The 24,431-nt window shown below is 49.9% G+C and overlaps 1 protein-coding gene across 6 annotated transcripts in view; it reads right to left on the bottom strand.

Moving 5' to 3' along the window:
• Positions 1-22,599, bottom strand: part of Tenm4 (teneurin transmembrane protein 4) — a 677,803-nt gene extending 655,204 nt beyond the window's left edge. For 4 of the 6 annotated variants that reach the window (XM_075953232.1, XM_075953234.1, XM_075953237.1 and 1 more), the window contains exon 1: positions 22,170-22,306. The gene's annotated coding sequence lies outside the window, so the exon portion shown is untranslated. Of the gene's footprint in view, positions 1-20,579; positions 20,678-22,169 lie in introns of those variants that run through there. The other 2 variants (XM_075953236.1, XM_075953233.1) reach the window with 2 other exon arrangements.
• Positions 22,600-24,431: the final 1,832 nt, after the last annotated feature.

Here is a 24,431-nt window from a genome sequence, read left to right as displayed (position 1 = left end):
TGTCCCCTGAAGAGGCTGGAGAGTTGAGGACACTTCCTTTTTGTCCCCAGCAATGTGGCTGCGACGAATCATGCCTCAGAGTGAGACTTTCCATGTGGCATTTTCTACATGTACTTATGTACCTATGAGAAGAAGGGAGGAGGGAGTGGGGAGGGAGGGCGGGCGGGAGATTTTAAAGCTCCCTTCATAGAAAGCAATTTCAATATTTCTCTTCTAATCCACTGTGCTCTTTGCCTCGTATGTATTTTCAAAGCTTATCTTTGCCTTTTAGCTCTTTCATCAGCATAAATCCTCGCCAAAACATAGTAAAGGGTTTTTTTTCCTCTCCTGATACCAAGGGGGGGGGGGGAGAAAGAGTTGAATGCTTTTCTTTATATTTAAATTTTTTGATGTTTCCTATAAGATAAGCTGGGAAGGGGCAGAACAAACCCTGCTCCATTCATCTGAGAAGCTAAGGTATCAGAAAGGAAGGAATACTTGTGGCCTCTCAGGGCGGCAATCTCTGCAGGAACTCTGCAGGAATCTCTGCAGGAACTCTGCAGGCCACCCGAAACTCTTGGTCTGGGCACATCACTACAACTGCCCGAACCCCAGGCTGTCAAGAATCCACTGGGCTCATTGTGAAACAGTTCTCAAAGGCACCCTACTCCTCTGCAGGAGACATTCTGCAACTCTTAGATGGGAAATACCCCCCACCAACACACACACACACACACACACAATCACACACACACACTTGGAATGGAACCCAGATCCTCAAGCATGCAAGGCAAGCAGTCCACCACTGAGATACAGCCTCACCCAGTTTGGGAACTTCCTCCCTGCTCTTTACCTCACTGCAGATACACCCAAGCATAGGAAAGGCCCCAAGGCTTGGGGCAATGTAGATGCCTGTCTAGCCAGCCTTAGTTGGCACTTTCCAAACTCATTCCAAACTATTACTCCCTTCCACATACCACACATGCACGCACAGCATGGAAAAAACATGCTTGGCAGCAAGTCCAGGGAACCAAGATGGGGTTGGGGTGGGCGGTGGGCGGGACAAGGCTGTGCATGTGTGTTCCAGTCAGATAAACCCAGGCTCAGTGATAGTTCCACCATCAACGTATCCTCAGAGACGCCACTTAGCCTGTATGAGAAGATGCAGGCGGTTCCTGCAGTATTGTGTGTGTCACATGAAATGAGCGGTGTGAGCGGTCTCACACACACACACACACACAGAGGCATCTGCCACACAGGATTCACTCTGGAAATGTGACTCCCTCTTCTCTCCTCTGCAGAGTCATCAGCAGAGATGTTGGAAAACATACCAGTCGGTTTCCTTTCTTTTATTTTTTATTGTAAAACTCAGTACCAAAACTTTTCATATAATAAGTCATCTTAGAAGGAAGGGGTCGCGCTATTACCCTATTAGCCTGCACGTTTTCATGAGTAGTCACGGGCAGGGGTACAGCTGTCTTTAATATGTGTGTGTGCGCGCGCGCACGTGTATGCATGTTCATGAAAGAACCTATTTCATATAGCTATCTAAAATTTAATAACATGGAATCTGCCTGTGTCCAATATTCCTTTAATTCACAGAATGTGATACCACTTGATAGAGTCATAAAGTGCGGTCCTATCAAAATACAGCTGTTATTACCATTACTGACAGCTATTTTATTCTGGAGAATGTTATTGAAACCGTAACGACGGACACTTGCTAAGTAAGTTGTCCCTAGCTAATTTCCAGAGGCCCCTCTCCCCCAGAGACTCAATAACGCAATTCTAACTGAGGTTCCGCAGACTGTAGGATGGGGACTTTAAAACACTTAAAAGAGGGTCATCTTGGGGTCGCTGGTAATTAAATAAGAGCCGGAGGATGAGAATAAGGAAAACGTCTGCTCTCTGACTCTGAAAGAGAGAAACAGATAACACTGGAGCAGCAGCAGTGAGACCATGCCCATCCGCAGCAGGACTCTTTCCAGCCCAGATGTCTATTTCAAATGCCCACTGAAAGTCCATGATGAACTTTAATTATGAGAAGCGGCAGATAAGAGTCCATCTCTTCTCTTCTCATTGTTAGGGGTGGTTTGAAGCTGCCAATCATCACTCTCTCAAAGAGGCCCAAGATACAGAGGCAGAGAGGTGAGGGAGGGGCTCTCCCCGCTCTGCACATGCCCACAGAGCTGATGGACTCATGTTTAAATGCCCCGGGGAACTGCAAAGAGCTCTGAACCAGCTTCCCACTACAGCTACCAGCAATCTCCGCGTGACGCAAGGCACGGGAACCACAAGGCCACGCCTCTTCCCACTCCTAGGCCTTCTGAGGCTCATCTTCTCACCTCTGTTCACCTTCCGACTCTCAGGGGGCCATGTGACCTGGCACCCTGGAAGCCAACAGGTGACACGAGCCTATGTGTACATATATGTACGTATGGTAGGGTGTGGCAGGTTGTACAGGGCCTTCCAATAGAAACCGCACCAGCTCTGGAGTCAGAAAGACCCGTGCGCCTGAAGACTCCACCCACCCCCTTCTGCTGGGTTCGGCCACACAAGCTACACACCTTCTCTGCCTGCAAAGTGGAGACAAGCTACCTGCCACCTCCCTTGACCGGGGAGGTCACGGGTCCCTACCAGGACACCCGATGCTGCTGTTATTCTCCTGAGAAAAAGCAGAGGGCATACAGTCCGTGTCTGTCTGCCTCCTTGGTTTCCCATCAAACAAGTCCCTCCGCCCTGGAAGAGAAACTCGCTGCAGAGGCCAGCTGAGCAAGAAAAATGTTAAATAATTCAGGAGCACTAACATCAAGTCTGATGCCGGTATAAAAATAGTTACAAAACACCGTACTCTTCGTGTTTTTATTACAACCACCTCAGCTCCCTGGTAGAAAGAGGAGTGAGGGTCGCGCCTGGCTGGAGCTGGGCCTGGGGTGTGGGTAGAGCTTGGGAGCTTCCTAGGCTTCCTCTGACCTTTCTAATGACTCATTTTTTGCGCCATAGCAGGGCAGGCAGTTGCTTGCCACAGCTATATTTTAAAACTGCCTTCTGATAGGCTGGCTTATTTTTAAATCCGAAGTATGCTCAGCTGGGCTGCTGGAAGCACGGGAAAAGCGTTCTCTACATCTGGTCTTCTGGTCCGCCCTCCGAAAACTCCAGGCCTGGTCCCAAAGTGTTAATTTAAAAGAGAAGACAGACAAGACCACGGGTCTATATCTTTCAGGATAGCGCTGTCTCTCGAACCACTAAACTCTAGGAATAGAAAGGACAGTTCCAACAGAGATACTAAGAATGAAGGACCCTGCCCTCCAGGTCCTCCCCCTATATTGCCCCCTAGAGCCTTCCAGCAACCTCTACAGCAGATGCACGCCTCCATGTTTTTATAGGTAAGGAAAGGAACTTTGAGGAAATAAAGAGACTTCCCCCTATAAGTTCCAACAGGTGGGCGGGGCTTCCTGAGGCAGTCTGACTCCCAGCTCCTGGCTTCTCCCCCACACCATCCTCCAGAACCGAGTGTCTGGCTTGAAAGGGTGTCCATGAAATATTCAGCCACATTCTCAGCTTCTGGCTGCCTCACCCAGCCCTGATCTGAAAGCTTTCTCGGGGCGGGGCGTTTTCTCTTGCAGAGGAGCTGCGAGGGATGAAATGTCCGCTCTCTACTTAACAAGATGGGGGAAGAGCGGCTGTTCTTGGACCGCTCGGGGACACAGGGCAAGTCGGTGCGCATCTGTGGAGGAAGGCCCTGGGAGAATTCAACGGGAGGCCAGAATCAAACTCACCTCGTCTGGAAGCTAAGAGGCCACGAGGTCTCTTTCACGGGAAAGAAGAAAGGGCAGTGAGCAAGCGAGAGTAGGCCTGTGGGGGTAGACGGAGGAGGGAGAATAGCCCTGACCACAGCAGTTCACGTCCTTACGGAAAACATGCTCTCATCTTTCCAGTCCGACCACAAGCTCTTCTTTCTTCTGGGAGCTTCTCCTGCCTCTGCCAGGCACCGTGGGAATGAGAGCTCTTTCCCCAAATGCATCTGCCCTGAGCCAGGCTCTCCGCTAGAATCTCATCTGGCCTCCTCCCACTTAGCCCGTAAGCTGGTCTTGTCACCACATGGTGACGAGAAAAACCCTAAATCCAAAAGTGTAGGTAACTGGCCAAAGGTCACACACGTCAGTACAGCGGTTCTCAACCAGAGACAATCTCGTATCCCCCTCCTGGGTGACATTTAACAACGTCTCAGAAAATGTAGCCTGTCAGAAGTGGTGGAGAAGGCACCAGAAACCAGCGATCGGGAGGTAACAACTGTCTATCCTACAATGCAGAAGACAGATTAGGACAATCACCCAGACAATGGGGCCAAGGTTAAGAAAACCTCAGGTAGAGATGGCTGAGCCATAATGTAAGCAGAGGTCAGCCTGACCCCACCTCGGTGTTTTACAATACTCCCTTGGATCCTAAGAGCCCCAAGTTCCGAGCAGACATGCCTACTCCACCGTCTTCCCACAGTAGTCCAAGCTGGAGTGCACTGAGCAATCACTTGTTGCTTAACCTATTCTAGGATGGTGCCCAGGATCCTGCTGAGGAACCCCACCAGAAGAATCCAGCCACTCTCGCTCTGGATCTTGGAAGAGGACACTGAGTACTTTTTTTCCTAGCCCCTGCAAGGAGTTTCCCCTCAGGACTCTCAACCTCCTTGCTCTCCTTCAGAGACTGGAGGCTCACTCCCCCTCGGTAGGCCAGTACTTAGTGAATAAACTCCTAGCGGCAGAGCTGAAGACAGCTTTCCAGCCAGCATAACAGCCCTCAGCATCTAAGTCCCTAGGGGAATAACTGTTGAAGGACCCATAAGAAACTGGCCCTAACGTCCTGGCTACATACTGCTGAGATCTGGAGTACTGACATCCAAGCCAGGCAGGCTTATATTCAAACTTGGCTCTACTGTTTACACCGAAGACAAAGGAGCCTAATAAATACGGCTGGCAGAGTCCTTACATGGGCACACAGAGCCGTGCTCCAGCACAGAGTCTGCTGCAGGGTTCCTGACCGTCGCCCCCTGTCTCTGGTATGGGACACCTGCTGGCCTGCCTCTGGAGCCCATTTCTGAACAAGAGAACTAAATTTGGTGGTGACTATGGGGATGGCAAACTGAGAGGGCTGACAACAGATCAAGAAATGACAACCGTGAGAATTGCCATGGCAATGCTTTCAACTTGAAAAGTTCTAAGAATGTTCTGGAAATTACAGGCAGCCCTAAATGTGTGTGTGTGTGTGTGTGTGTGTGTGAGTGTGTGTGTGTGTGTGTGTGTCTATTTTGATGCTACGGGGCTGTCACCCAAACTCAAGTCTGGAATGAATTTTCCCATGCTACATATATATTTGGCAACTGAAGAGAGCGCTTTAAAGGGACCTTCCAAGAGCTCAGAATAATTCCGAAAACAAGGTTCAATTCAGCAAGGATGGTAGGTGTCTGCTAGAGATGGGACGAATCTTGTTTCTGCCACTGGGAAAGTTCCCCCACCTCCTCCATTTCCCATGAGCTAAGTAGAAACCTCTACAGGAGGAACATTTGCTTCAGGGCCAGGTGGATTTGTTTATGGAGCGGGTTCTCTGACTCACTGCGGCTCAGGGCTAGATGCCTGACCTCTCTGAACCACCTTTGGAAAGAAGGCAGAAGAAGACCTCTCAGTGGGGGCAGTGTTGCTGCTATAGAGTCTCCACTGCCCCGACAGGACCTTTATTAAACAGACGGCCAGTGAAGTGTTTCAGTGGGAAAAGACACTGGCTGCTAAGTCCCACGACCTGAGCTTGATCATTGAGACCTACATGGGATAAAGAGACCTGACTCACAGAGTGTCCTCTGACCTCCAGATGGAGGAGCACATGCACCCTCCCACCTGTAGACATGCACACATAAACAATAAATCAACATGTCATTTTAAAAAGACCTCCCTGGATTTGTCGCAAGGACCAAATGAGACAATGCAGACTAGAAGCCTTGTACAATTCGGCCAAACATGAAATGGGGTGACTTTGCCAGACTCACTTGCCAAGGCACTGGGGTTTCCTCTGTGAGCAAAAGGCAACGATCTCTACCTCCACGGAGATTAAGAGAAATCACAGGAGATGAAGATGAAGAAACCATGGCCAGAACAGACATAAAAACAGATCTATGACCCAGCGCTTCAGTAGCCGCTGGCCAAATTGATCCATGACTCTGACCTTCCAGCTTTCCCAACTTTTGCCCCGGCTTGAAATTAGAGGAAGGCGAATCCACTTTCTAAACCAGTTTTGTAGGATGCTGGCTTCTAGTTGGCTTCCTTCCCTTGGCAACAGACTCCAATCACAGAGTCAGAGGAGCCTGAAACCTCCCCTGCTCTCTCACTGTGAGGCTGACTACTCCCCTGCCTGCCTTCGAGGCACGGACAAAGGCAAGGGATGGCAGCAGACTCCCTTGTTCTAACAAGCTCTGAATAAACAGTTTCTGCTGTGCCTCTTTGGGTAGTCTTTATCCATTTCCAGCCAATAAGTGCAATAAATAAGGAAATTACATAGCGCGCTCTGCCCTTGACCCACCTCCTCCTTTCAGATTATTCTCAACAGAGCAGCCAGGGGGATCTTGTTAGAAACACTCGAGCATAACATTGAACACGAGGGGAAGGAAAAAGCATACAGCAGGGTTAGGGACCAGTGGAACAGTAGAGCAGGGGTCAGGGCAAGGTCCTGACAGTAACTAGATTGTCAGGGTGAGGTTTGATACGATGGAACAGAGATCAGGAGGTAGGCCATTACCTATGGGAATATCAAAGGGAAAAGCATCCCAGGCAAGGGAACAGCCTTGAAGCAAAAGTGGACCCAATGTTCTTCAAAGTGCGGGAGAGTGATTGGGGCAGGAAGCAGGTGGGTGAGCCTGGTGAGGGTGCTTTGTAGACTTTGAAAGTACGTTCGCCATTGCCCTGAGGTGAGTAAGAATCCCTCACTGAGGTCTGAGCAGAGGAGGGACAAGGCCAGAGTTATATTTTGATATAGGATTTAAATATAGATGTAACTAAACAAGAGAATCATTCTAGCTGCTAGGATGATAAGACACTGCAAGGGGACAAGGACAGACTGGGAACCCAGGGCAGGAAGGTGCCACAACCCAGATGGGAGAAGATGAACATAGACCAAGATGACAGCCGTAAGGATCATGAAAATATGTCAGTTTCTGGGTCTGTGTTTGAAGGTGGACCTTCACAAGACTCCAGATGCATCTGCATTCAGACATGGGAACAAAAAAACAGGAACTGAAGGTGACTCCAATGTATGGGACCTAGGAAGCATAGGATGTAGTTGCTGCTGGTCAGGATAGGCCAAAGACGATAGGCAGAACAATCTTTGAAACAAGAATGAGTTTGGGACACATCAAGTTCTAGAGAGCTATGAGATTATTCGAGAGAATTATCAAAGAGGTGGTTAGACTCATGAGGCGAGAGCTTGGAGAGCACTCTGCAAGTCCCTTCCTTCTCCTCTCTGCATCCTCACCTATTCAGACATTCTGGAAAGAATATGTGGTCTGTGTTCAGCTGTGTCACCTGCTGGCCCTGGCATGACACAGGTTAGGACACACATTCAGAAGAGCGCGGTGAAGTCGTCTGCTCTCAGGTCTCCAGAGGTACCACCCGGTATCCATGGCAAGTTGACGGTCTCCTTACTCCCACATTAACATAGAAATGATGAAAACATCCTTCATCAAACTGGGACGATCTCCCAGACTAGGGGAACCCGTGTTTGCTTCCTGCTTCTGGGGACCCAGGAGCAGCACACACCGAATGATCTGAAATGCCAGATCGTTGCTGACCTAGAAATTTCAAGTAAAGAGAACGGGTGAAAGGAACTAAACAAAATCCCACAGCTCTGTGAACCTCAGCGTTATTTACAGCGGTAGAAAACTGGCAACCGCAGAAGGAAATTAGAGAAACAATGGCACATCCTTATGATGGAAAATTACATATCTAAATAACATGCTGAGAGAAAAACGTACTGCCATGGGAAATGACCTTAACATTAAAGTCAGAAAATAACGTGTATAATTCGCTCTAGTGGCAGGAGTGAACAGGAGTAGAGGAAGATTAGGATAGCAGGCAAGGGACCAGAGAGATAGTAACTCACAAACATTAGTAACCTCAGTTCCAGGGCATCTGAAGCCCACTTCCAGGCCCCATGTGTCTGGTGCATACAGACACAGGCAAACAAAACACTCAAGCACACAAAATAACAAGAAATATATCTAAAAGAATGTTTTTCAAAGACTTGCACAGAAAAGCAATACATTTGAGAAGACAGAACTCTCGTTTGTATGGCCAAAGGGATGTGTGTTGCTCTCCCTTACTATCTGGGTTACCTTAGGGTTCCTAAATATGCTGGTGTTGAGTGCAGTGTTCCCATCATAAGGGACAAATAAACAAATGATTTTTTTTCCATTTTGGTAATGCAGAAAACTGAACCCATGGCCTCATGCGTGCTAGGCAAATGCTTGATCACTCAACTGTATTTCTTAGCCCCGAACATGAAAAAAAAAAGCACACCATCTTTAATGCAATACTTTAATAATAAAGTTGCTACCTCCTCCACCATATGTCATCATATTTAATAGATGGAGGGATGGTAAGGAAGCCTGGAGCGCAACTGCATGACGATGATGGCCGCTGTGTACTACGCTGACTGGCATGCTGCAGCTGCTGCCACAGAGACCATAGCAATCCTGACAGCCAGAGGCACACAGCGGACAGACTTCATTTGTTCTGTGACAGTCCACAGCTGGTACTTGTGGACTTGAGGAGACAAAGAGGACAACGTAGAAACAGCGTGGAGCCCTGCCCAGCAAAGGGGCAGTGGCGGGGTCCATCAGCAGCACGTGTATCTACCGGGAGCTTGTCAGACTCTCGGGTCCACTCTCCAATCTGCCGAGGAAGACTCTGTGAGTGTGGCGAGGGGTTGTGTGTGCTGTGCGCCAGTGTGTTCAGCGGCATGGGTGCACAGTTCTCTCCATGTGCACTTAGAGACCAGAGATTACCCGTCTCTTGATGCCTTATTTTTAAAATAAGGCTAGCAGCGGACCTGAGGCTCAACATTCCTACCAGCCTGGCTGGTCAGGGCATCGTTCTCCCTCCCCCCACCCCCCCACACACACCTGGTGTTACAAAAGAGGCCAACATGCCCAGCTCATACATGGGCGCTAGGGCTCCAAACTCTGGTTCTCTGTGTGACAAGCACGTTACCCACTGAGTCATCTCTGCAACCCTGAGAACCTACACCTTAACAAGTCTCAAGCTAGTTCCTACATTTCTTGTTTGCTATTTTGTTTTGTCTGTTTCTTGGAGCAGGCCTTTCTATGTTGCCCATGCTAGCCCTGAATGTGTGATCTGCCTGCCTTAGAATCCCATGTTGTTAGGACTAAAGAAATGGACTATTCCATCTGACTTTAAAAGGCCTCTCTCTATACAGCCGGGCAGTGGTGGCGCAGGCCTTTAATCCCAGCACTCAGGAGGAAGAGGCAGGCAGATCTCTGTGAGTCTGAGGCCAGTCTGGTCTACAAAGCTAGTTCCAGGACAGCCAAAGCTGTGACACAGAGAAACCCTGTCTCAATACAATACAACTACTTTCCCAGATTTGAGATGCTATCAAGAAGAATGCATCCAAAGGAGTGAAGAATTTCTTCATTTTTACTATTTATATTAACAGTATTCATACTTATTTGCATGTGAGCATGCTCATGGCTTGGAGGAGGACACATATGCCACGGCACATGTGGAGAGATCAGGGGACAACTCTGTAGAATGTGTTGTCTCCTTCTACCTTTCCACGTACTCCAAGAATCATATTCAGGTTATCAGGCTTTCGGAGCAAGCATCTTTCCTGGCCAAGGACTGCTGAAAAAACTGTAGCCATGGACAAGATGTCAAATCCCCTAAATCCCCCAAACTGCAGAGCCTTCAGACCCTCCCACAATGCCAAGTCTCTGGCACAATTCTGGGAGGTGGCTACCATGAGATATGCATTTGGCATGCCACCATAAGAGATGAGGCCATCCTCTCTTCTCCCCAGGGAATCAGAAGAGCCCTCACAGGCTGGGGGATGTCATGCAGGAGTAGTTGCTGGGCAGAGCCCAGGAGAGGAAAACATAAAAGAGCAGAGGTAGCCCAAAGACCTAGCCTGACACCTCCAAGCAAGACAAGCCTTCCTTCCAGCCTGCAGAATGCAGTGGTTGGAGGGAACAGAACAGGCCTGGGGAGAAGGCTGACTCTCCCACTGAGATGTCCCAGTTTGCCAGAGGCAGGGTGGAGGGCAGAGCCAACAGCCTTGATTACCATATTCTAGTCTCCTGGCTTTAGCGAATTAGGTCACTCACCTCATACATAAATTACTCAGTATGGGCTTTCTGCTTCTGAAAAGGAAAAGAAACTGACATTTAAGGAAGCTCCACTCTATGAGTCATTTCTCAGCCCTGGCTGTGCTCTGTGATCAGGACAATAGCTCTGCTGGCCCCCCTCCCCCACTACACACACACACACACACACACACACACACACACACACACACACAAAAGTAAAGCACTCATGGGGAAAGGGGCTGGTCTTTGACGTCCACGTGACTCTACTGCAGAGACGGGTTAGAAATCCCTGTCAGGCACTGAAATGAAGCTATAGCTAGCATTGAACAGTCGTTCGAAGAAGCAGGATGCTGTGGGACAATGGTCTTGTAGCATGTCACTTGTATTATTTTAATAAAACACTGATTGGCCAGTAGCCAGGCAGGAAGGATAGAGGTGGGGCAAGGAGAACAGGAGAATTCTTGCATGAGGAAAGACTCAGTCTACAGTGGTAACCCAGATGCAGAGGAAGCAAGATGAGAATGCCTGGGTGATAAAAGGTACCCAAGCCACATGGCTGACACACACAAGAATTATGGGTTAATATAAGTTATAAGAGTTAATAAGACGCCTGAGCTAATAGGCCAACTAGTTTATAATTTATGTAAGCCTCTGTGTGTTTCTTTGGGACTGAACAGCTGCAGGACCGGGCAGGACAGAAATCTCAGGCAACAGCAGGAAGAGAATCCTTATGGCTTTGTAGATGATCAAGCTGGTGCAGGGAGCAAAGAGACAGCTGATACTGAACCAGGACCTGCTCACCAGAGATGTCTGACTTTCTGCTTCTGCAGGTACCTTCATTATCAATGGTGAAGGATGCCAAGGTCCTCCTGGAGCCAGGCTTGTACAACCTTGCAACCAGTATCTTCAAATCCTCCTATGTCTCTGATCCTCCTCAGCCCGCTGAATTGCACAGGCAGGCTTCAGAAGAAGGTCAGAGAACCAGAGCTGAGCAGATGGGGAGTAAGAAATATGCCAATGCCAGGGGCCAAAACTGGCACAAAAGACACTCACCAAAAGATACTACACAAGTACCACACAAACCCTTAGGAGACAGACTTCAATTTTCCATTTTATTACTGAAAAGAAGGTGGATGCTCAGGGGATTTCTATGCACCTTGTTTGAATGTATACAGCTACCAGGTGACAAGGCAGAACCCAGCCTTCACTGTGCTGGCATTTCCAGAAGCACTCTACAAAACCACAGCACAAGGGAGAGCCATCAGCAATTAAAGAAAAAAGGAAACCAGAGCTTCGCTGTACCTCAGTCAATTACTTTTCTTTCCTTTTTGTTTCTGTTTGCTTATTGTGGTTCTGGGGATCGAACCCAGAGCCCCGCAGTGCCAAGCAAACCCTCTGCTACTGGGCTAAAAGTCAATAAATCACTTTTAAGGTTCTGGGAATAGTCATATTGCCTCAGCAGTTGCAAGGACTCCTAAGCTTGTCATAAATGATCTTTCCCAATAATCATGCTCACGACCCTGCCAACTTCTCAATATTATTCCCATTTGATGGACAGAAAAACTGAGGCATGCAGACGTTAAGTAGCTTGTCAAGGTCCCACAGAGAGATGGCATGAAGACTGGGAGTGGAAACTTAGTACCACTCTGAGATGCTGGGGGAGAAAGCTTGGGAGCTTGTTTAAGGTTGCAGGGAGTGTACTGACCTACAGTCCTAGACAGTTCCTGGAATGTAGTTTCACACTGAGCCTCACAGCCATTGTCACTTAGCAGCTGGGGACAACTTTTGAGTTAGGGACCCTTTGGGTTTTAATCAGTCAACCCTGCAAACAAGGCGTTCCAGCTTTATTTATTCCTTGGGAGAGAGGAGCGGAAAGGATAGGGACTGGTTAAGGGCTTACACAGCATTTCAGTGCTGTGCACTGCAGGGAAGCCCGTGAAGACAACGGATCAGGAGGAAGTCAGCTTCCAAGTCTGCACCAGAGACAGTTGGGGAGCACAGTCAGCCACATCTGTACCAGGTTCGGCTCAGCCATTCAGAATCAGATCCTAGACTCACAAGAGGCTTCTACCTTCCTCTGGAGACTGGAGATCCCACAAATCTCCTAGGAGCATCATGAATTCCAGACAGGCCCTAATGTCATCTGCATCTTTACTTGTTTGGGCTGGGTCTTTACTAGGGTGAACACCGAATCCTCACTGCCATGAGATGCGAGGTTGATTTACTGCACTCTTTGTTAATAGATGAGGACAGTGAGGCACAGAAGGTTGACCCAAGGTTTCCATGCCAGGAAGGTGGTGGACAAGGTCTGAGTGCCAGTTCTTCCTCTGAACAGTCTCCGAAGCTGTTGTTCTTCTCATTATCCCACCCTGCTCATCTGAGTCGCCTGAGTCCCCCCTCCCTCCTTTCCTTCCTCCCTCCCTCTCTTCTCTTTCCTGTCTTTCTTTCTTTCTTTCCTTCTTTCTTTTCTTTCTTTCTTTCTTTCTTTCTTTCTTTCTTTCTTTCTTTCTTTCTTTCTTTCTTTCTTTCTTTCTCCTTCCCTGAATCTGGAGCTTGCCAAGTTGGCTAGACTAACTGGCCAGTGAACTTCAGGGATCTCTTCTCCCCAGCACTGGGAGAGCAAGCAAATGTTGCACTAGCTTTATACATGACACCTGAGGCCCCAAGGTGTAATCCGGCCTTATGAAGGTGGAGACAATAGGATCCCTGGAGCTTGCTCCCCAGCCATTCTAGCTGAATTAGTGTCCTCAAAGTTCCATGAAAGATCCTGTCCCCCAAAATAAGGCAGAGAATAGCTGGAGAAGATAGCCACTGCCAGCCCCTGCTCTCCATAAGCATGCATACAAACAAGAAAAGAACACGCACACACACTACACACAACGTATAAATAGGGATTCAATAAATAAAATGCTTTTATTACTAGTTAAATATGGTTGAAGACCTCACCGGGTATGGTGGCGCACCGCTGTAATTGGCACTTGGGATGCCGAGGCAAGGAGGCTGCAAGACTAACACTTTCCTGAACTTCTCTGTAAGGTCTAGGCCAATGTACATAGATAAACAGATAAGTAAAAGAGTAAACAGATAAGCAAGTAAGTAATTAGATGAGTAAATAGATAAAAATATAAAGGAGGCAAGGAAGATTAATAAAAAGAAATCAGACACAACGTTTAAACGTTGTATAGTATCCCACCGTCCAGCTACATGTCCAGCCCATTCCCTACACTTTGCTCATCTAATAAACAACACTCCAGGGAACGTGGTTGCTCTGAAAACTCCTCTGCCTGTCTCTGAATGTCTCCTTTGGCTGGGTCCCTAGAACTGGGATAGTGGACTAAAGGGAGAAGAGAGTGTTTCTGAGACTAGGGCCCAATTGCTTTCCTAAAAAGGGTACATCCATTCGCATCTCCACCAATGGGAGTTCTTGCCTCCCAATTCCTCTCCAGGTGCCATGCATGGTCTTAAAAAAATACTCTTGCCTAAGAAGGAAAGGGATGAACAATGGCATGGGCCTTCAAAAAGGTGCAGGGTGCTAACCTTACAAGGGACGTGTGGCACCCACAGGCTTTGAGCTCATCCTTTAGTGTCTACAGTTGGCTCCCTATGGCGACCCTGAAGCACCGGGCCACAGATCGAGCTACTCGGTGTTCTTCATGTGACAGCCAGTTTGGAAACGTTTTACATTTGAGTTCCATGGTTGGCCAGGACTTCTGCATTATTCTTTGATTAACCCCATCATCTAACCTAGTGCGACCTCTGAGAGCTTCCCACAACTACGGAAGGATTCTTTAACTGCAGCCATCGATTAGAGCAGCCACTATCCACAGCTTCCACAGCTGCGGAATGGGAGTCTTGACTCTGTTGCATCTTAGTTAAGTTTCACTTCATTGGTGAGGAGTGACTGCTGAGCTGGCTTATGCAGCCCTACGCTGTCCATAGCACCGTAACATATACTACTGAGTGAAGAACCCATGTAGACTCCTAACTCCACCTGCTGCTACCATATTTCCATCAGGGCAAGAGCTGGCCTCTTCCCCCCTCAGCTTCGTGTGTCCATTTATTCTCTCAAATGGAGGGCTAATGCTACTTATCAGTCATGCGGGGTGATGTAGGGATCAGCTAATTAATGTTTGCAAAGAGCTGCATTACTAACTGGTTCTCAGAATAATTGCACCTTAATAAAACGTTTAAACAGCCAGTTCTCACCCAGAGGCCAAAGAAAGGCTGGGTTGATTTAGTAAAATGCTGGTTTCTCTGACTCATCCTGAACTGGGTCCTTTCACTGTTGACCTTATCAAAACAAACCCCTCTCACTGGGAAGGTCCTACCAATATGCAAATACTGGGATGGGTCTTCACGGTGGAGCTGCTATTATTACAAGTTGGATGGGTAAATTAATAATACAAACGAGATGGGGAGGGCAGACACCTAACCAGCTTGAACGAATTCCTTTTAAGCTCTTAAGCACTTTAATTGCTTACGTGATAATGATGAGTATTTGTACATGTCTTGATCTACTCCCAAAGTTGGCCCAGAGAAATGAAGAAGAAGAAGAGAAGGAAGAAGAGGAGGAGGAGGAGGAGGAGGAGGAGAGGAAGAGGAAGAGGAAGAGGAAGAGGAAGAGGAAGAGGAAGAAGAAGAAGAAGAAGAAGAAGAAGAAGAAGAAGAAGAAGAAGAAGAAGAAGAAGAAGAAATAATAATAAAGGAGAAATTTTCTTAAAAGAATCACTTGGTTAAGTGCTGAATTTTGATGATGTGATATTCCAGAAAGTTTGAAGGTTGCCGTTCTATGGAACAGAAGGGCTGAGAGCTAGAGAGACCTACTATCCAGTGTCAGATCCAGCATGGGACCTTGGGGCTTCCTCATCTGGGCAGACTCCACCGACTCTTGGAATGCTGTCCCCTTGATTCCCAACCCTTCTCTTTCCTCCTTCACAACTTCAGACAAGAGGGGTCACCACACCTTTCCAGCTGTGTCTGTGCAAATGAGATTGCCAGGGTCCAAGAGCCACAAGGAAAGACAGATGCTCTCCTTAGAATGCAGATCCCCAAATCAAACACAGCTGGAACCGTTTGGTGTCTGGGGTCACTATTGTCGTGTTCTAAAAGAACATCAGAGAAGAAGGCTCTTGGGAATGTTCTCCTTGGTATGTACTTTGGACACGAAACCTGGCACGCCTTCAGACCGAGTTGAAACCCATTTTTTAAGGCTTGCTTTCTATGATGCTAACGGTTAAGTGATTGCACTTGACAATCTCCGATGCTCCACCTCCCACAGCACAGAGCCAGCAGGGGACAAACAAGGCAAAGACTGCTTGCTCTATGGAATCCTTCACTTGTCTGCTTCTACCTGTTTCCCAAACAAAAGAAAAGCCTGGATTTGATATTCAGACAAAACAAACGACCAAAACATCCTCTCACTTTCCCTGATGAAACCAGAGAGGCATGGGCGTCAAAGGCAGCAGATTCTAAACTTTGTTTGAAGTCAGAGGCAGGGAGCAACAGAGCCACTTGGCATATCCTCCAACAACCCTGGGGTGACCTTTTCACTGGATCTAAGAAGAACTTCTGCTTTCTCTTGCTGAGGACGGGGGACACCTTGGAAAGGAGAGGCTTCCCTTCTGAGCGCCACAGACTACTATGTCAGATGACAAGTTATTTAACCACAGGGAGCAAGTCTTTCCTGGGTCACAGAAAAGTCACACAGGAAGGAGCAAGACGGACAAATGCACACTCTGATTGAAGCGGATCGTATACCAAGGGGACAACACACCCAACTAATTTTGCTCTTGTAACAGCAAGTAGGTAGAGTGGGTGGTTGATTCGCCATGGCCCTGGGAGAGTGGAGGGAACAAGGGGCAGATTTGCTGCACAGTGCCCCTTAGCAGATGGGGCAGCTGTGCTTCTTTGGGAACTGTCTCCCTCTCCACTGTCTCCTCCTGGGACCGCCTAGGACAACCAAAGGTCTCTGAGCCAAGGGAAGAGAAGACGTGGAAAGTGTGGCTCCACCTCCTCTGCAAGTGCTGGGAGACAAGCTCACTTCTCCAGGCAACTGCTTGTCATTTATCATGGAGCCAACCCCACCTACAAGAGTGAGGAACATATTTACATATTTCAGCTCCACTGCTGGCTGCAGCACCAAAGTGATGATTCCAAGACAGCCAGAGAAGAAAAAAAAAAAGTTCTTGGAAAAAGAAAAGGATTTGACTATCAACTCGGCCTAACATCTCAAAGTTATGCAAATCCCCTGTGTGAGGTTTGCACTTCACCTCTATCCCCAAGTTTAGAGGGGACTGGAAAGTAAACATCAGGATTCTGGTAGACAACACAGTTTACCCTACCGCTTCTCATGTGTGGCAGAGCCCTGGTACAGCCCATGCCTTTGACTCTGCAGCCCCACTTTCTAGGAATTTGTCTTAAGGGAATGTTAAAATTCTGTGGAATGTACTAAGCTGCTTGTTGTGGTTCTGTTACCATAAAACACTAAAGGTAAACAAGAAATCAAAACGTAAGGACTGGCTGAAAAAAAGCATGTCATATTAAAACATCAGGGCTCTATACTAACACAGGAAACTGCTGCTTGTGTGTGTGTGCGCGCACGCGTGCGTGTGTGGGGCTACAACAGGATAGGTCTATATATTTTATCACTAAGTAAGAATAAGCATTCAAAATATTATAAACATGGTACCACTTTTTCTGTACTCCTAAAGTCTCAAGCTACAACCCCAACAGCAAGTAAACTTACTTTGATTTTGTTTTTTGTCTATACTGTCTGAATTGCATCAGTGACATTATAACCTAGATAATCTGAGCAGAAACAAAAGAGTAACGATAAAAGTAATAAATACATAACCTACACAGTACACACCATATATGTATGCATGCATGTGTATGCATGCGCATATGCATATACATGTATACACATTTATATCTGCACATTTGACTGCTTTCCTGTGGAAAGTTAGAAGGTTTGGGAACCCATGTTACTTAGCTGCCTGGGATCTGGGGCATGTTGCTTTCAAAGTGGCCCCTACAGCTGTCTGCCTGAGCGGAGGAAAGACAGACTGATCCGGCTCTCAGTCACACTCAACTTGTGTGACAGACCATGTAAGAAGCCAGGTAAGAATTGGCCCCTTGGATCTACAGCTGACTTTGATTTACTCTCCCAGGCTTTCAGAATCAAATCTGCAAGGGGGTAATTTAAATCCCATTGTTCCTCTGTCTCACTGTTTAGATTTATGGGTGTGGGAGAACGTCCTGGGACTGGAGACTCTATAAGCTTGGGCCTGGGCAGAGCAGCTGTCTATCAGTATAGGACAGGCAGCCAAGGTGAGCATCTGCACGGCTGTGCTTATCCAATCTCATTTTTCTTCAACCCCTGCCACAGTTAAAGGGTGTAAATGGGTGCCTTACACCGAATCCCTCATTGGTGTTGTCCAACAATCTCCGCTTAAGTTCCTCATCACCTCTTTTCCTGGAGTTGTAACTTCTGATCCGAAAATATCAGGTTATATAATATGCCAATCTGCACAAGGATGGAATTCTGTCAGGAAAAAAAAATGGACCCAACGAAGCACAAATTCTAACAAAACTGGAAATGACTTTTCTAAGAAAAGAGAAGATATTTTTGTTTCAAGCCCTTGAAGCTGGTTTTAAATAGACTTTGGATGCGATGTTTGCTGGCTCTTGGGGCACTGTTGATTCCCCTGAGTAACCTCACCCAACGAATGTTTGCTGGAGGTTTAGTGGGCGCCAGTGCTGACTTACAGCGCCCTAAAGTAGGTGGCATTATCACAATATGCAGGGGAGAGAAGCGAACCTCCCAAAATAACCTGCCTCAGGCCATGAGGCCACAATCCCTAAACGGTGGAATCCCCAGCAACATGCTCCCACAAAATAACAAAAGGCTGAAGGGATTATACCAGAAAGAATTCAATTCTGTTGGAAGAGAGTCCTCTAACCCGAACCCCACCCTTCTGCTGGAACATCTGCTCTCTGCTTAGCATTCCATTTGCTCTACTCTCAGGGTTCCTCTGTAAACTGAGCACTGGTTGTGACCCCCACCCCCACCCCACCCCGGGGCAAGGACTGACTCTTTCCTCCACAGGGTGGTTTCATGGCTTAATGCCCAAAGCCTGCTTCCACCCAGAGATGACTTGATTAAAAGCCGGACTGGCAAACCAAGAGCTGGAGAAATCTCTAGAGAAAGGAATCTCTCTGTCCCTGACACCTTCTCCATCCAAGTACATGGTAATTTCACAGGCTAGCCTGCTTCCTGTCCCCAGCCCCTTCAGTAGCAGTACCGGGAGGGAAAGCCACTAAACCATAGGAGCATCTATGGAGACAGTCACGCACTCTTAACATCCAAGAGGGCCTACGGCTGACAGGCCAGCACAGGCTGGCCCAATCCCACTCAGAGAAAGGGCATCCTGGTCACCCTCACCAAAGAAAACGGATTCTTTCACAATACCCAGAAACAGGGAAATTCCACTTTCAAGCTATGGTCTGGCCTAGTCACAAACCTCTGCACGCCTCTCCATCACACACACACACACACACACACACACACACACACACACACACGCAGAAAACTTGTTCTCGCTACCACCACCTGTGAAAACAGTCCTTGTAACTTTAAAGTAGAAGCCGGCAAAGTATAGATAGCTTCAGGGTGCAAGAAGCGCACCCAGGGTCTTAAAGAGAGTGATCAGGCATTGGAAGGAAGGGAGGCTTGCTGGGGACCCAGGCTGGGTCTTGCTCCTGGTGGGAACTTGGCTGCCACAGCTCGGGTTTCAGTGCCTAGGCCCCGCCCACTCTGCAGTCTGGCCAACTCCGCTGACCACTGATCAGGCCATCAAAAAGCCTTAAAGCCCAGGGCGTCCAGCCCAGGTTGGCAGAAAGCTGAAGGGGGCCGCAGCCAACCCTGGAAAACCCTTCCCGGAGACTTCTAGAGGCGGATGAAGAGGCGAATCACGTGGGGCCAGCAGCAGGGCTGGGGAGCTAAGTGTTGGTCCCCGAGATCTGGAAACAGGTTGTCGCTGAACCCATCCCCACCCCCAAGCCACCAGGCCGCGAACCGACTCCCACCGTGCCCTGGGAACGACCCCAGCCGCCTCCAGGCAGCGGTCCTCCTTCCCCAGCCCCAGCGACTGTGCCAGAGCCGCTGAAGCAGCCCGGGCGAAGGCGCCTTCAGCAAGGTCAGGACGCGGCCGGCCGGCACCTGGGGATTTTTCCCAGCCCGGCATCGGCTTTGCAATCGCATTGTTAAGGATCGTGGCAGAGGCAGGAAATCCGAACAGGTCTGCGCGAGGGAGGATTTATTTCACAGCGCCGAACACACTCAGACAGACCCGGGATTTCAGGAGGGAGGGGGGGATGCAGAGTTTCAGGACGCAGGAATGTGGCGAAAACAAAACCCTCCCCACCCGTGCATGCTATCTTCTGACTTGGGGGAGGGAGTTCAGGGCCACCAAGCCCCAGAATTCAGCGTTCCGCAGGGTTCTGCCAGGGCTGGGATAGCTTTTCCCTCTACAGGCGAAAACACAAGCTTTAAAAACACGCCACTACTGTGGTTCTCTATCAAAGCCCATCAGCGTGCGACAGGCTGCGGCAGCGAATGGAGGAACGGGATGGGGAGTGGAGGCGGGGGGGGGGGGGGCGGTGAGCGCAGTCGAAACAAACTGTTTTCGGTCTAGGAGGGAGGCGAGGGGGCAGAAGTCATACCACGTACCCATTCCCCTCGCGTCCGCATTAGGTACTTAAACCGTTGCTCCTCTCCGCCGCGGAGGCAAATACTCTACTTCTTAACCCACTACCTCCACCCCAACCTGGGCCTGGGTGCCGGGGCACCTGGGTATTTCTGAAAGGGACTTGGGTGGGGGCGCAGGTTTCAAAGCAAGTGAAGGACGCTATATTTAAAGACAGGGAGGGGCGCCGGGAGGGACCAAGAAGAGAGTCTTTCGGTCTCCTAGAACACAGGTTTTCCTAAAACTACGTTCCCTGGAAGGCCTTCCAATTCCCCCCTCCCCGAGTCAGAAGGCTCCAAGGACTCAAAGAAACCCGAGTTCTGACCCGCTCCTCTTCACAGATTAATCTTGGATCTCCACCCACTCCGTCCCGGCCTCAGTAACCGGTTCCTTGAGGGCAGCGCTTTAGCACCCAAAAGCCCATTTTAGGAGTGGGCGCCGCTGAACAAGATGTCCAGCTCGCCATTAAGTGTATCTCCCTCCCAGGTACTTACAATCCCCAAGCAGGAAAACTTTCAGCAAGAGCCGGGTGCTCGCAATACAGTTCTGGGTAACCACCGAGGCAGCTTATATAATCGCCCGCGATACTGTTCAGCAGATCTCCTCCGTGCACGGCCTCACGGCTCAGCACATGGGCACCCTCTGGCCCCGGCGCTGAGGATCGCGAGCGTGCCCCACCGGCGCCTTCCACAAAGCAGCAGGGCGATCTCCAGGGCTAATCAAACGCCAGTAGTGCGTTCAGATTCCCGCAAACCCGGGCTCGCTCGTCCCCGTAGTTGCCTACGTTGGTGCGTTGGTGGCTCACTGTCTTAACTGCATGTGTACAAACCTTCTCTCCAGGGTTGCGGGGGGGGGGGAGGGGGGGAGCGGATGGCGACCGGGTAGGGAACTGGTGGAGGTCTGAGGAGGGGTTCTAGGTCTAACCTGAGCAAAACTCTCATCCACACAGAACCCGAGTTCAGAAACGGTCTTAACGTATCCCACTGAAAGGGGTGCCAATTTTCCAAAGTTAGAGACCACGCAATTGAATTTCCAGTACTTTTCAACCTGGCCTAGGCGGGGGCAGGGCAGAGAAGAGGAGGGTAGTGACCAGAGAAACCCACCTTTGAACCCAAGAAGCACTGACCATTCAAGCCATCCCTCCTCCCTTCCTCCCAAGTAGTTAGCGGCTTATTCTTGGGTTACATGTGGACACACACACACACACACACACACACACACACACACACACATTCCGCGCCACCACCTTCTGCCTGCTCCTCCAATGTAAAGACTGCGTTTTTAAATCACTAGGAAAATGACTAAGAAGCTCAGAGATCACATTTCAATACACAGCACATTTCCCGAAGCTGGGGGGCGGGAGGGGTTGCAAGTAGTCACACACTCGCACCCGTGAACCCCCAGAGAGTCCACCCTGGCGCCTGCAACCTCAACTCGCTCCGAGACAAACCGAACGAGATACGACGCGGACAACAAGGATAGGCAGGAGCCAGTGGGGCTGCAGAGGGCGTGCGGCTTGGGGGTCGCGTCCCCGGGTTCCCGGCTCCAACCGCAGCGCGCACGGGGGCCGCTGCAGCTGGATCTCGCCCCGCAGGGCAGGCTGCAGCACGGGAACCCGGCGCCGCCTCGTGGGCTCCTCCAGCGCCCGCCGGGAATCTGGGGCGGGCGAGTCTGCAGAGGGGCTGCGGGCGGCTGGGCCGTGGCAGGGAAAGGGAGCCGGGTGCAGCTGACGAACCTGGACCGATCCCATCGGCGGTCCAGAGTCTAGGGCTGGCTTCCACCTCTCCACTCTCCCCCAATACTCGCTCCCAGACTCTAGTCCGCGGTGGACTCCTGCGCTGCGGTGGTTGAGGCTCTGGGCTCCAAGCTCCCTGCCTTGCCGGCAACCTAGACGCCCGGCTCGCCGTCTCTTCCTCCCTCCCTCCCCGGTGCGGAGCAAGGGTGCAGGTTAGCATCACCCGGAGCCCTAAGCGAACTGCATGAGCTGCCCGGACCAGCGAGTGCAGAGAGGGGCGACTGAGCTGGCGAGCCGCCGCCGCGATCCCCAAGGTGCTTTTTTGGTAGAGCTGATCACGCCGCCTTACCGTGACTGCAGGCTGCCACCGCCGGGAAAGCGGGGACGAGGACGGCGGGGAGGCGAGGCACTGCGCCGCTGGTTCCACCGCTTCACGAGCCGGATAGAGGTGCCCAAGAAGGTGCAGGTCCGGGTTCTGTGCTCAGCTCCGACGAGACCAACAATAGCTCCCGCGGGGAGTGGAGCCCCAGCGAGCCTCCAGCCGCGCGCACAAGCCGGGCTCCGGCTCCCGGCCGCTCCCGGCCGGCGTCTCTGCCAGCACTGCTGCCCCACATGAAACAGCTGCAATCCCGAGGATTCTGGGGGTTGGGGCGGGGGTGAGCGCGCGGGTGTATGTGAGTGTGTGTGTTTAATAGCTTCCCTCCTCTTCTTCCCCTCCCTGCCTGCTCGCCTGCTTGCCTCCGTCCCCCACCCTCGCTCTCCTACACACAGGGCGAGCTAGCAAGCGAGACACACTCACACACGCGCGCGCGCACGGACACACACACACAAGCACGCAGGTTACATGAATGGGAGGCGGGAGCCAATCCTAAAAGCCCGGGCGAGCCACGCTTGGAGCAGGGCTGCACCACGGCGCCGGGGGGCGCCACACAGGTGATGAGCCCCTCCTCCCGTGGCCGCTTGCCCTCCTCTCCTCTCACACGTCTCTGTTGTGTGCACGTCTTCCCTTATCTCCTTCCTCCCCTTCTCTGGGCTGCTTTCTCCATCTTCTCATCTCATTTTCTCTCTGGAATTCTCCATGCTCAGTATTTTTCTCGGATTCCCTTTTCACCCTTTCTTCTGGCTTCCTCACAGCCTTTCGGAAACTTTCTCCTTCCCTGTAGCTACTTTTTTGTACTTCCTTCCCTCTTGTCTTTTGTTCTCATTTCTTCCCCCAGGATTTGTTTATTAGTATGTTGTGTTGCCTGACTCCTCTCTCCGGAGTCACACCTCTCTGTTGGTCTTGGCCCCCTTCCTTGCCTAACCCTCTGAAAAGCTTTTCCACACCTCCGACTCTTTTCCCGGGTTGTTTTTGCCAGTCGCAGCTGCTGCTTGGCCAAGGTAATTAACGGTTCCATCCTTGGGCATGCAAGATGTCTTAAAGACAGGCCTTCCTCGGACAACTTCTCCAAAACCATGGTAACAGCTCTGAGTCCTGTGGTAGCAACCATGGGGATTGGGGGGGCGGGGGGGGCAGCAGTGAATATAGCCCAAGAAAATTTCCTTTCCTTATGAATCTGGATCATAATTGCCAGCGCTTTACTAAGGCAAGGACATTTGTTTGTGATGAAGAGACAGCTTGAACTCACAGGGGCTTTCTGCAGAGAGACTAAAGGTTTTCCCTCCCGCAGCCTGCTTCAGGCTGGCTATTGTAGGACTTGATTTCAGAGTATTTCCCTGGCCCAGTCTCAGTATTCCCACCTGTAAAATAGGTTATAGCCATCTCACTAGGAAGAACAATGGACAGGATGCCCTGGAGTACTTAGGAAGTTCTCGGCATTGATTTCCTTCACCTCTCCCACCTTCTGCTACCTCTCTCTAAGGAGCTTTGGGAAGGCTAGGTGAGACAGTGCTGATTTCATGCTGATGTGGAAGGAAGCTCGGGCCTTTAAAAACAAGCACACAAACCTGCTACTATGTGTTCCAGAGACCCTGTGCTGATTACAAAGCCATCCTGGTTTAAAAAATGGGGGGTGCTGGGTATCCCCACTTGAGTGCGCAGGAAGGCAAACATAGAGATGTGCAGATTGCTTTATAGTTGGGCTAATCTTAAAATCCTCGTGATTGGTGAACACTGACCAATGACAAAGGCTGGAGACTAACTGAAATGTCAAGTCTTGGAAGTCATTTGTCAACGGCGTGCCCTCACTGTAGACATCAAATGCTGACTGCCATCATGAGTGGCACTCACATTATGTCCTTCAGCGAGCACCGTTGACCATCTGATCTGTGCCAGGTATGTAACAGGCCCTGGCCGCTCAGGGATGAAGCCAGCCATCCCTGCTTTCTGGACGTCAGTGTCCTAGACATGTCTCATAAATGCTTAATGAGAAATAGAAGGACACACGCTCTGAGCAAGTGCCATTTCTTCAGTGGCACGTAGAGACCTTATTAAAACACGAGGCTCATGATGGGGATCATAAGGGATGTTTGAAAGCGAGAACACTGGAAATTACCTTCAGGCTACGTACCTTCTTCAAGCGATGGGAAGACAGACCCCGAGGTTGAAAGCAGTGGGTACTTGATGAGAAACAAGATAATCACCAGAGTATCTCCCAAGATTCAGATCCTT

This window comes from Microtus pennsylvanicus, chromosome 18 (genome assembly GCF_037038515.1).
Source record: "Microtus pennsylvanicus isolate mMicPen1 chromosome 18, mMicPen1.hap1, whole genome shotgun sequence".
Classification (NCBI taxonomy): Eukaryota; Metazoa; Chordata; class Mammalia; order Rodentia; family Cricetidae; genus Microtus; species Microtus pennsylvanicus.
This window is presented reverse-complemented; position numbering and strand designations above follow the sequence as displayed.